The 9,834-nt window shown below is 44.1% G+C and overlaps 1 pseudogene; it reads right to left on the reverse strand.

Annotated features, from left to right (window-relative positions):
• Window positions 1–9,024: 9,024 nt before the first annotated feature.
• On the reverse strand, window positions 9,025–9,558 carry LOC121447573 (annotated as a pseudogene).
• Window positions 9,559–9,834: the final 276 nt, after the last annotated feature.

Below are 9,834 nucleotides of genomic sequence, written 5' to 3' on the forward strand. Positions count from 1 at the left end.
GACACAGCTTTCAGTAACTGAAATCAGAAGGAAAGTAAAGATCTATAGCAGGGAAGAACAGCTGGAGGCCAGGACTCCAAATGGTCCCAAGACCCACTAGTCCCATCTCTCCTTCTAATTCTTGCTTTTGATGAGCTGTGGCCATCCTGACCCCCCTTCCCCCACCATGGACCTTCTTCACTGTGATTTAGCCACATTACATAATACCAAACTGAACCTCTGAGTCAATAAGGTGAAATAAAACCATTACAAGCCCCAAAGTCAAATTGGGATTTCACTTGTGTTTTTTCATCAAGCTAAAAACAATGGTACAAAATCTACCAGCTGGGTCTCAGAGGGTAGAGGGTTCTCAAGCTTCCTGGATTGTAGACCTCTTCATCAGAAATATTTCTTTTTAAATTTCTAATTACGTATTCAAATGTCTGATTGGGACAGCAAAACCATTCATTCCTTTATTGGGTAAACATTTTCCCCTTTCCTTTATGCATAACAGAACAAAGGAGTATCCAGCTACCTGAGTAAATTCTACACAGCCCATTGTCAGAAGTATTTCCTTCTCCACTCTGTCTCCAAAGTGACTCTGGGGAAAGATCCAATAAAGTGTTTACCGCGAGCAGGACACCTTGCAGAGTGTGATGTTCCCCCAGTCCAGCTGGGGGCGCTGCACATCCACGCGCTCCCAGTCTCCCTCTTGTCCTGACCTCAGAGGGTAGCTGACCTTCGCTGCCTCCTTCTTTATTTTTGAGCAGGATTAACAGGGAAATGGCGATTTTTCGAAATGGCAACTGGATAAATTTCAAGTTTAACACCATTAGCTCAAGGTATCACATACATATCACATAAGAGATAAGAGAGCGAGCCTCAGGAATCCCGAGAATCCTCATGAACCTCTTCTGAACTTTGACTCTATTTGAATAAAATCTGCCACGGATTCATCATCTTCTAATAATGGCTGTACAAAAAAAAAAATCCATCTTCTCTAAACCCTGTATGTAAACGAGAGAATCTGGAGTTTGCAACAATTTACTCTGATGGGCATTAATCACTAATCTCTTCAGACTTCTGATGTTTCCTGATTGCTTCCCACTCTGAGCTGGCATACCACCAGCCATGTTCCCCATAGACTCATCTATTTGAAATGTTTGTCCCGAGTTGGTGGACTGTTTGGGAAGGATTAGGAAGGGTGGGCCTTGTTGGAGAGAGCGTGCCACTGTGGTGAGCTTTTTGAGGTTTCAGAAGCCCATGCTAGGCCCAGTTTTTCTCTCTGGACTAGATGTAAGCGCTCAGCTGCTGCTCCAGCACCCACCTTGTCTGTCTGCTGCTATGCTCTCTGCCACAATGGTCATGGACGCACGGTCTGAAACTATAAGCAAACCCCTGATTAAATGCTTTAAAGTATCCTTGGTCATGGTGTTTCATCACAGCAATAGAACAGTAGCTCAGACACATGCTTTCCTTATTCCTGGGTTAGGGTTCTCTAAGGGAACGAAACTGAGAGGGCGCGTGTGTTAGGTAAAAGGAGGTTATTAGGTTGGCTTACACAGCGTGGTTGGTACTCATCCAACAGAGGCTATCTCATGCCAGGGAGGCTGAGAACCTGGCTGTTGGTCAGCCCTCATGGCTAGATGTCTCATCTGACCTAACCTAGCACTGAAGGCCTGAAGGACAGTTCCTGGAGAGTCTACAGGAACCCTAAAAAAGCTGGCTCTAATAAAAGCAGCGGAATGCCATAACAATAGGACAGATGAACTTCCCAGCGAGAATGACAGCAAGCAGGCAAAAAGCAAAATTTCCTTCCCCCGTGTCCTTTGATCTGGGCATCTAGAATGGATCTTCCTACTTCAAAGAAGTTGATCAAGAAAAGTCCTCCGGGGGGTGCCAGGAGGCTTGTAGGTTCCAGATCTGGCCAAGGTGACAACTAAAGTCAGTCATCACATATCTATGTGTTTATTCAGCCAACAAAAGTGGTCACTGCTCTGACAGCGCCTCGCCTCTAGTGAGGTCAGGAGATGCTGATAACAGGTTTCTCTGAACTTCTTGCGTTTATGATCTGATGTGGAATGGGCAACAAGTTAAACACCTTCTGCATTCCGGGTCTGGGTAAAGCACAGAAAACAGACTGTGAGAGACTCACCCGTGATAGAGTCTCTGTAGACTCTAGAGAAGAGAAGCGGTCAACAGCTACCGTGGGGTGGGTGTGGCCAAAGATGAGCCAGGGAAGCCTTGTGTAGAGTGGTAACGTGGGGAAGGAAGAGGCTTCTACCTGAATGGTTGATGTGAGTGCTTGCGTTTTTAGTCCGAGTTGCCTGTGGCAAGAATGGCTCCTGTGGCCTGAGACGCCAGCCCCTGGCTCTAGAGACTGTGTAGATAGGAAACAGCCATATTTCTCATTTAGAAGTGACACGATTAGGGTGCTCCATAATCTTCCCACTGGCTTTCTTGGACCAGGCTTCTGGCGCGCTCTTTAAGAGGGTGCTGGTTAGACGGTGTTCTCTTTGGCATTTGTGATTCTCTCTCTTGCTGCTCGCCGGAATATAAATGGGACGGCAGTAGCAATAGCATCCGTTGTGCTATCCTGAGGCAGCCTTGAGGATGAAAACCGCATGCTTGGAATAACAAAGCAGAAACAGAGGCAGTCCTCTCCATTGTAGGGGTGTCACATTAGCCCCAGAAACCCGCACCACCCCAGGCCTCATTTTTTGAGAAGAAAAAAAACCAATTGCTTGTTTTCTGAAACTATTATTAAATCAAGTTGAGAGGCGACTTGAGTACTTACCCCTGGGCCAGAGGATAATGTACAGTATGATTTCCCCTCAAGAACTAACTGTCCACTTCATTTTGGAGGCAGGATTCCTTCCTGGGCAGAAACTCCCCAATTATGCTAGGCTGTCTGGCCAGAGAGTTCCAGGGACCCACTTGTCTGCCTTCCCAGCCGTGGGACAAACACATATCATCATATCCAGTTTTTCACATGAGTTCTGGTATCAGATTTGGGTCCTTATGTTTGTACTGCTCTCTACTCAGTTAGCATCAACATCATCATCATCACCACCACCACCACCATCATCATAGTCATCATCACCATCACCACCACCACCACCATCATCATCATAGTCATCATCACCATCACCACAACCACCACCATCATCATCATCCATCACCACCACCACCACCATCATCCATCATCCATCACCACCATCATCATCATCCATCACCACCACCACCACCATCATCCATCATCCATCACCACCACCATCATCCATCACCACCACCATCATCATCATCATCATCTTCTCTCCTCATTCCTGTTCATCACTAAAGGAAGTCAGGAAGGAACTCAAACAAGACAGCAACCTGGAGGCAGAAGTTGATGCAGAGACCATGGAGGAGTGCTGCTTACTGGCTTGCTCCTCATGGCTTGCTCAGCCTACTTTTTTATAGAACCCAAGACCACCAGTCCAGGAATGGCCCCACCCACAATGGGCTGAGCCCTCCCACAACAATCACTAATTAAGAAAATGCCCTATTGGCTTGCCTACAGCCCAATTTTATGGAGATTTTTGTTTGATTGTTTTAGTTTTGTTTTTTTGAGACAGGGTTTTACTATGAATCCCTAGCTATCCTGGAATTGACTCTGTAGACCTGACTGGCCTTGACTTCACAGAGATCCACCTGCCTCTGCCTCCCAGGTGTTGGGATTAAAAGTGTGTGCCTCTGACATTTTCTTAACTAAGGTTCCCTCCTCTCAAGTAACTTGAACTTGTGTCAAGTTGACATAAAACTAATCAGAATGGGGTTTTTATTACAGACAGCAGAAGTTATAAATGTCTAGGGGAGACGCTGACCGAAGTAAAGAAAAGTTCAGGCTTCTGCACGAGAATAGGTACAGCCTCAACTCAGAAGTAAGGGACCTGGCTAGAGAAGAAGGCCTGGAAAAATATTATTGAGCAGTGAGCAATATGGCTGGTGACAGAGAGGAGGCGGAGACTTGGGGAGATGGGAGTTTCACATGGCTGCTGTTTACACAGTTGAGTCCATAAACGGGTTTACAACAAACTTTCAAAGCATTTGATATTGAAACTCAAGACAACCTGAAAACCCGCAATCGAATCACTGCTGAACCCTCACCTGTGCTTCCCACAAATCGTGTCATCCTCTCCACAAAAGGTTCCCAGCAAACTTTTGAGTCAGACTCATCAAATAACATAGCCAGGCCCTTTGAAGTAGAAAAGCCTTAAACTTCAAAGGAAAATCCTGTTAGCTATTTTCCTTAAAATTTGAGTGTGCTCTGAAATATTCCATGGTGGAATTCCTGCTCTGCATTCCGAGTCCCTTCGAAGCCAAACTCAACTGGGAAGTGGAGGGAAGCGGTCACTGTGGTAGTCGCATTTCCATCCGAGCCCTTTGTTAAGGGGAGGCTGTGCCCTTTGATAATTTGATGAAATCGAGCCATCTTTAGGCACATTAGTGTTAAAGGCATGTAAAGCCTTTCGGGGAATCAGGTGGGCTCAGGAGGCACTGGTGTTTCTGGAATTTCAAAACTGCACCCATCTTTGTGTGTCCCCACCAAGCCTTGCATGGGCAAGCTAGCTGAAGTTCGGATGTCCCAGTCACTGAAGCTGAAGTGAATCTGCCTGCTGTCTGTGTGCTCTGCCTACTTCTAACCCTGCGTTGGACACTGTCTTTGTTTCCTCTTCTGTTGCTCTGACAAGATACCCAAGCAAAGCAACTTAGGGGATAAAGGGTTCATTGTGGCACATGGTTTCTAATTATAGTTCGTTATAGCAGAGAAGTCATAGCAGCAGAAGTTTTGGGGGGAGTGGGTCATATCGCATCCATAACTGGGAACAGAGAGCAAGGCATGCACACATACTAGTGCTCCATTTGCCCTCTTCATTTTATACAGTCCAGGATCCCCTCCTTGGGGAATGGTTCCACCCACGATTAAGAAGTATCTTCCTAGATCAATTAACTGTATCAAGGCAAGTCATCGCAGACATTCTCAGAGGCTAACCTTAGTCTAGATAACACCTCAGAGCTGTGCCCAGTCTAGTCTGTGCCCAGGGTCTCCTCCTAGGTGAGTCTAGGTTTTGTCAAGTAGAGAATCAGCAGTCACCACCACAGACTGTGTCCCATGGCTGACCTCACTGGACTCGGTCAATCAACCAGGAAGATGCACACACAGCATATCCATAGAGCCAGTTATCCCTCTCCTGGGGTGGAGCTCACAATGACTTGGCGTTTTGTTTGCTTCTTGCATAGCGGCGATCTTTGCGGCATCACCCGGGGAACAGCTAAACACTTTGCAACCTGTTGGTGACAAACATCGTCTCCCGATGCCACCCTGAAGCTGTCACACTCATCCTCAGCATTTTTATCTAAAAGCAGACATTATAGAGCAAGGCAGTTCCTCATTCTGTGGCCTGAATGGGAAGTACTAAACAAAGGGAAGGAGACAGAGAGGCAATTTCGCTTGAGTCGCCACATCAAGAACTTGGGGGAAATGATAGGAATCGCTGACTGTTATTCTTGGCGTCGCGGCGGGACTGAAAAGCCGTTTTGTGCTTTAATTCTGTTGAGCATCCCCCTCATAAGCTGCGGCCTGTGATGCTGAACTGACTCTGTGAGCAGAAAAGATCAGAGTCTCAAACGAAGAGAGTTTTTCAGCCTAGTTGTTAGCTCATTAGTAGCTTGTGATTGGCCAAGGAGAGAGTGCAGAAATTCAGCCGACTCTACAAATGAGAATGTTTCGCTCTCAGGGATAATTTGGAGTTTTAAAGAATTTTAGCGTGCATCAGGGTTGAGAGAAAATATGGGGTTGTGGGCCATGAAGGATTGAGTTAGAAGGTCAACCAAAGCCCAGATAACCCTGGGAAAAAGCCGAAAAGGAACAAAGGAGAAGCAATACTTGAGTGACTTTGGTGTGTCCAACCTGAGACATGGGAGTGGCATGAGTCCCAGGGTAACCGTGACTATGACCAATGCATGGGCCTTAGAATATGTTGCTGTCAGTCTCGCAGCCTAGCTGCTGTTGCTGCCCAGAGATTTCTGTTCATCTTGCTAGTACTTTTAGCTCTCACTATTTCTCAGATTGTTTAGATAGTTTCATATTAATTATTTTGTCTCATAACATCTTAAATATATGTTATGAGACAAAATAATTGATCAGGAGGAGGATGAATATATTGATTAATTTACACTAACTATGAGGGCTAGACTTTTATGGATAACCACCAAAAGAAGAAATTTGGAAAAACATCTTCCAAAAAATCTGTTAGGTAAAAAATGAAATGAGAAAACCCATATAATTTATTAATAAGGGAAAACCACACAAAACCAAATGGGAAAAACATCAAGATGGAAGGCAGTGTTGGAGGATAGTATAAATAAGGCAAAGCAAGCAATTTATTCCAATAAATAAGAAGGATGCAGAGTCTGTTGTTAAAGACATGGGATTTTACCATAGAAAGACACGATTCCCTATATGTACTATAGCAGGACTCACCAAAACCAGGTTACAGGATCATTATAGGTGCAATCAGCACAGGAATACATATAAAAATTGATATAGACACACAATGGAATCCAATTCTGCTATTAAAATTACAATCATACCATTTTTAGGAGAATGGTGCAAAGTCCTATATAAAATAAGCCAGAAATACAAATACCTGTTTTCTCTCATGTGGAGAATGGAGGTTAAAATAAAATTGTGTGAAGGTAAAAAGGGCAACTGTTAGGAGAGGAGGGGAGTCAAGGGAAAGAGGATAAGAGAAGGAAATGGACTGAGCACAAAATCGGCTATTTACACATGAAAATGCCCCAAAATGGCACCCATTATTCTATACATTTAACACACACACACACACACACACATATATATATATATATATATATTGATAAAAATCATGGGCAATTTTACTGATCTTTCTGACCTGATTTTTAAAAATTTGATGTGCATTTATGTAGAAGTTCCTAATACAGAGGCAAGTGACTAAAGAGTAAAATTATTAGTAACAGAATTTAATGTTTATCCTAAACCAAAAAAAAAAAAGCTGGGGTAGTAGTGTTAAGAGCTAAAACAGTTTTGAGGTGAAGCTTCAACATGCAAGTGTGATACACATCAGTCTTTCAAGAAGATACCCCAACTCTCAACTCACAGATCTGACATCTGACCTTGTACAAACCTTAAAATATGTTGCTATCAGTCTCCCAAATTCCTTACTTGCCTAAAACAAATCAATAAAGAAACCAGTAATGATGTTACCGAGCAGCCTTTGATGTTGTCATGGTCCTCTATGAACTCCAGCAAGACCTCCGTTCGTTTATTTGGTCAGATTTTCACCTTATTGGCTTTTGGATGCTCTGTGCCTATCTGGAATACACGCGTTTTATCAGCTGTGTGGTTTATAAATACATTGATGCTTTCCATTGGGGAGACAGAAGGAAATTTCTGTGTGTCCCAGATAGAGACTGCACAGACAAACCAAAGAAAGTCCAGCCTGGTGAGGCAGTGAGTTTACTGGGTCCCTTACAGGAGCGTGAGTGACTAAGAGGCAGAGGTACCTCTGAGAACCCGGAAGCACCTTCAGTACTAGAGGGCCCACCCGCTAACCGTTTACCTCGTGTAAATTCCACTAGAGAGTCCCATCCCAGTTGGCTGTTTACTTCTTACAGAACCTGGGGAGCCGAGGGGTCTCCTGAGAGGAGAGTCTCCCCTCCCTCCGCGAAGGTACGTTAATTGACGGGATCGCTGTGGGAGATCGCAGCTCCCTTGCTTCCAGACAGCCGAGCTTAGGTCCCACTGTGAGGAAAGAGCTACAGAGCAAAGTATTTTCTTGCAGACTATGCGTCGTCTTTTCAATCCCTTAACATAATCCTTGCAAGCAAAAGTTTTTCCATTTCGATGATGTCTTCTGTGATATTTTCTCCGTGTTTTGTACCTTTACGGTTATAGCTGAGAAATCTTCTCTCAGTATGTGTTTATAAAAAATTTTTTCTAGAATTTTTATACTGCCAGCGTTACATTTAGATAAACTATCCATCTCAGTTTGTTGTTGGGATTTGTATAATGTATGATTAGGTGCGTCCTTAGCTTGTAGCTGTGTTTTGATGGTCGAAGCATCCTGAACAATGCTTTCAATTGACATTTAAGGAGGTAGGGTCTCTTACATTCTTCCCGAGATGGCTACTCTTGAGTATCCACCTGACTGGATCTAGAATCCCCGGGAAACAAACCTCTGAGCAAGACTGTGACAGTTTCTAGACTGGGTGGATTGAGGACAGAAGAGCCATCCACCTACATGGGCAGCACCATTCCATGCAACAAAAAGGAGTAAAGTCCTTTAGTGAAATTGCTAATTCAAGCCCCAGGTCTGGTAGAAGATGATTCTATAATCTGGGGTCCCCGACAGAATAAAAAGGAAAAAGTAGCCAAACACCAGCATTCATTGCTCCCTGCTTCCTGGATGCCAATGCCTCCTGTTCCTGTTGCCATGGCATCCCTGCCAGGATGGACTGTATTCCTGGAAACTGCGGACCAGAACAAATACTTCCTTCCTTAAATCATTTTTAGCAGGCATATTGTCACAGTAATAAATAAACTAACTGGTACATTAGGCCCTAAACAGCACAGTATACAGAATTTACACATTCACATAGAGCGTTTACCGACACAAATACATATAAATACGCTAAAATAATGCATAGCATGTTTTACGAACCCAAAGAAGTTTATAGATCAATAACAGATAGTCCCAAATATTTGTACTGTGAATATCACTTTTAAGTCACCCATTAGATAAAGAAAAAAATCATCATATGAATTAGGAGGTATTATTAACAAAATAAAAATGAAAACACCAATTATTAAAATTTATGGGTTCATCAAAAATAGAAAATCAAAAGAAATTCATAGCATTAAATGCTGATAATGTTTTTTTTCAACAAAGGCTTGTTTTATTTTAATGACTGATCCACCTGAAGCCACAGGCAGCCCACTCTGTACAGACATGAAAGCAAGCTTTATTTCTTGGTCTCTTCCTCCAGCGCCTCCCGGTGCTTTCTTGCTTCATTCGTCTTAGACCTATGAACCTCAGCCTGGTCAGCCAGGAGCTTCTTGCAGGCCTTGTCTGCCTTCAGCCTGTGGATGTGCCCCATGAGAATCTGCTGGTTTTTGAAGACATTCTCTTTGACATTCAGGTACACACTGTGATACACGTGGCGGTCAGTCTTCGTGGATTCACTGTATCTCCTGAGAAGTCGGCGCAGGATCCGCATCCTTCTTGCCCAGGTCACCTTCTCCGGCGTTTGAGCATTGACAGTACCCTTCCTCTTTCCTATGCCTGCCCTTCCATCGAGCCCAAGTGTTTCTCCAGCATCGAGCCCGGGAATGGACCGTCACAGGCTTCCGATGATTAGCCTATCTTTGATCAGCTTCCGGATCTGCTGTTGGGAGTTTGCATTGGCGATTTCATTGGTCTCATTGGGGCCCACCTTCTTTTTACCACAGTGGAGGACGCTGGAGGCAAGCCTCTTCTGTGGCCTGAGCAAACTCATGGCTGAGGACGCAGCAGCAAAAGGAAAGGATTTTTAAAATCTCAAATTAGTCATTTAAATTCTTCCTTTAGAAACAAGAAAAAAAGCTGGTCATCGGTGCATGACTTTAATTCCAGCACTGAGGAGGAGGAAGCAGGTGGAGCTCTGTGTTGGAGGCCAGCCTGGTTTGCACAATGAGTTCCGAGAGAGAGAGAGAGAGAGAGAGAGAGAGAGAGAGAGAGAGAGAGAGAGAGGAAGCAAATTAAAACTACACAAGCAGAATATAAGAAAATAAAT

The sequence above is a fragment of the Microtus oregoni genome, unplaced genomic scaffold, assembly GCF_018167655.1.
Source record: "Microtus oregoni isolate MIOR12 unplaced genomic scaffold, Mior012 000000F_ref0000247, whole genome shotgun sequence".
Classification (NCBI taxonomy): domain Eukaryota; kingdom Metazoa; phylum Chordata; class Mammalia; order Rodentia; family Cricetidae; genus Microtus; species Microtus oregoni.